Below are 4,201 nucleotides of genomic sequence, written 5' to 3'. Positions count from 1 at the left end.
TGTGCAACTTGAGTAGGACTTTCCCTTGTAGATGAAAGGCAAGACACATGGCCCTTGAGACTTTGCACCTAGTCCTGAAGAGTGATAAAAATAAAAATGAAAGAGGTAATGACCGCATGCTGTCATCTGTGTTCAGCATTTGAGTTAATATATTTCTGGCTCAACTGCAGCATATCAGAAATTATAGTAAAACCAAACTCTATCTGAGATGAAGTTCTGTAGAGTTGGTGAATCTCCCATTTTTTAGTCATTTGTACACCTGCCTCAACATACCTCCCAGTTCCCCAGGTTAAGCAGCCTCTCCCGCCCCTGCTAGTTTCAGTTATTGGAGCATCTTGCTCAGGTACATTTATTTCACAGGTCTTTTAAATGCAGCTTTAGAATGGTGCCTTTGCAGCCTTCATGTCTTCCTCATACCATTGCTCAGATTTTCTTCCTCATTCCATTGTTCATATTCTCTCCCTCATACTATTGGTCAGATTTTCTCAGAAATCATGAACAAAAAGTGTGGATGGGAGTGAGGCACTGACTGAATGCCATTCTGAATGTTCTCTTTTTTACAACAGCTAGAGTGAACACTGATTGTGTCTTGGTGTTCTCAGCAGTTTGAGCTGGTAATTATATGATGACGATTTCCTCCAACCTGCTTTTGAAAGATTGGATATGGAAACAATGGTGATGTGGAAGTGCACAGAGGGAGGGAGGGAGAGAGAGAGAGAAGCAGCATTTCTTACTACTACCTCATGTATGCTCCTATCAGTAATGACCCATTTTCTGAAAACCTCCATTCTCTCCTCTCTTTCTTGGCCTACAGAGCAATAGAAATTACCACATTTGTTCAGATGTGACATTCATTGATTTGAATGTACAATAATTCCCATAAACAGTCTCAATATATAGATTGCTCTCATAGCTCTTTTTTTCTGTTGCTAAATGACTTTGCTACAGTTCTTGAGCTATTTTATTTTGATATCCATTGTTTCCAGAAGCCTTTTGAGTAATCTTTGGATGAGATGAGGACACACTTCTAAGTCAGACCTGTCTCTTTTTTTCCTGCCCCATCTATCTATCAACCATGTTACTTAATCTCATATGACCATTCAGGGCTGAGTCACTAATATAATTTATTTATTTCCAAGATCTGGTGCATCTGATGGTGTGCCAATTATTGCCGGAGCCTTGTACTGTCAATGACCTACAGCAAGCTAATGACAGAGCTGTGCCAGTGGCTACATTTTGGCAGAGCAAAGTTTGATCTAGACACGAAATAAATAAACTAATAAAATTAAACCATTATTGGCCTTTTACATTGAACATTATCACCTCCCATAACTATTGACCCTATTTCCAAAGATGTAAGGGACTGGATCCAGGACCTTGGTTATCTCCCCAACCTCCAAACTATATTCTTCCTCCTTTGGTCCAAAGTGTACTCATTTCTGCACCTTAGTCAACTTTTATTTATGCTTTTTCTTATGAATTAGAGTAAAGGTCTCCTTAGTTTCCTTTTCCAGTGCACAAGTAGCCTGACCGTGCCAACCATACCAAATAAACTAACATCATTCAGTTATCTTACTGGTATCAGCACAGTAGCTCCTTTGCTTATCCTTAGCATAAGTCCCAGTTGTTGCATACCAGAATCTTCCAATATCTGCACTGGTGCAAGTACAAGTGTTGTTTACCGCCTTGTAAACAAAGGGGGATACAGAAGGCTGTCCATCACAATTACCTCCATATTATAACCAAAAGAGGAAGAGTTAAAAGATTAACAGATGAAGAATTTTGCTTAAGTCTCTGTCAGATTCCTTAAGCCAAGGAGGAGAGTTTTAACAATAAGATTTCACAAGCTCTGGCAGCCTCAATTCAATGGGAGGATGACAAAAGGATGGAAGAAATAGAAAAATCTTTCCTATGAACTTGAGGTATGCAACTGTAAACAACAAGCTGAGAGATGTTCTGGTTCAGTTTGCTAGGAGAAAAACAAGAGAATTGGTCTTACAAGGCCATTTTGATTCCAGACTGAATATTGACAAAAAAATCCCTGTGAGAATTTTAAGGAAGAGAAAAGAACATACTTTTTAAACTGATGTTCTGAAAAAGAATGGGATTCCTTTCCATTGGGAAAAATTGGAAGGGGTAAGTTTTACTTACCAACAACAACGTTTCCGACTAACCTCAGTCCCTAAGTCTAAGGATTTTCTTGCTAGACATGAAGCCAAGTTGAAGCAGGATGCAACTGAAAAGGCTGCATCTGGAACTAAACAAGTGGACTCCACAATACAAGATGAAGAGATGGGTGCTACATCAAAAGACTGGTGGGTTGTTTGCAGAAAAATGGCCTTGAATTGTCTTACATGGAATATAAATGTGGCAAATGCAATATAATGTGATATGTGATATGTCTACAAGAAACCCGTATAAGAGAAAAAGATATAAAATATTTGATAAATAAAAATTTGACACAAGAATTTATTTCAGCGGGGTTGAAGAAAATTCATGGCCTTGTATTATATGTTAAACCACATCTGAAACCATGTTTATTATTAGCTGATGGGCATGGTAGATACTGTATGCAGCAGTTGAACTGGAACTCTATGGACTTAAATCTATTGTTGTGGGAGTATATGTACCAACTGAAGATAAAAGTAAAATTTTAGGCAACTTTTGAATGAATTGTCATCTTTTCATATCAAAGTTGGTATTTAATGGGGGACTGGAATGGAGTTACATCCTGATTGATTGACAGGACATCTGAGAGACAAATTAAAATTAAACAAGGGAAATTACCAAAATCTTTTTTTGAGCTGATGGACAATCTGGCATTGGTAGACTTTGGGAGATATAAAAATGGACTGACAAAGACTATACTTTTTATTCTCAAAGAAATACATCCTTTTCAAAAATTTATGATATGGATTTCAAGGGATTTGATGAATAAATTCTCAAGAGCATATTTTATCAAAGACTTTTTCTGATCATAATCCTGTAAGTATAACAATAAAGAAATCATTCAGGACATTTAGATTGAGACTGAACAAATTAATTTTACAAAAAGAAAAGGTTGTGGAGGACTGTAAAAGGAAATTAAATGATTTTTTAATATTAATTTGGATGACAAAATAGATTTAAAAACTGTCTGGGACACTAATAAAGCAGTAATGAGTGGTCATTTCATCTATCATAACCGTAGTCTCAAGAAGAAATCCCAACAAATGTTACAAACTATTATGGATCAGATCAAGTTGAAAGAAACTGAGCTACAGAAAAAACTGACAGATAATAATACTGTGTACCAACTTAAGTTACTACACCAGCAATTGTCAATCTTGACTGTGAAAGAAATAGAAACAAAGTTGAAATATGCTAAACAGAGACATTTTGAGTTTGCAAATAAACAAGATAGCATACAAACTGAGGAAAGAAAGAGAGAAGAAAATATTAAAGATTCAAGAGGGAAATGTAGAATTATTGGACAGTGAGATGATTAAGAAAGCATTTTATACTTTCTTTTCTAACTTGTATAAAAAATAAGAAGTCTCTCTGGAGAAGATAGGTGGATATTTGAATAAACAAGACCTTCCAAGACTTTCACAGTCACAGAAAGCAACACTTAATGATCCAAAAGAGTTAAATTGGGAAAAGCACCTGATGGTTTGTCCATATTATATTACAGATGTTTTGAGGATCAGAATCTTCAACCTTTTAAAAGACTGATGAACTCCATTTTGCTGGGTTCTGCAATGCAAGATTCATGGAAAGAATCTAATATTGTACTTCGACCAAAGGAAGGTTATGATCCTTCTTTAATTAAGAATTACAGACCAATTTCGTTGCTGAATGATTATAAAATATTTGCTTCAATATTGGCAGAAAGAATGTAGAAAATTCTACAGGACTTTGTTCACCATGATCAATGTGGGTTCTTACCCAAAAGATGGTTAATTGATAATGTAAGAATTGTCTTGGATATTTCAGAATATTCACAATACCATAATAAGTGTCAAATGGCTCTTTTTTTCCTAAATGCAGAGAAAGCTTTCAATAATTTGACCTGGACCTTCATGTTTAAAGTCTTGGAAAATATGGACTTTGGGGAGTATTTTATTCAGGGAATCAAGTCAATCTATACAGCTCAAAAAGCAAGCATCACTGTGAACTTTGGGTTAACTGATCCATGGCATATACCAAAAGGAACAAGACA

This window comes from Candoia aspera, chromosome 4 (assembly GCF_035149785.1).
Source record: "Candoia aspera isolate rCanAsp1 chromosome 4, rCanAsp1.hap2, whole genome shotgun sequence".
Lineage (NCBI taxonomy): Eukaryota > Metazoa > Chordata > Lepidosauria > Squamata > Boidae > Candoia > Candoia aspera.
Note: the sequence above shows the minus strand (reverse complement) of the source record.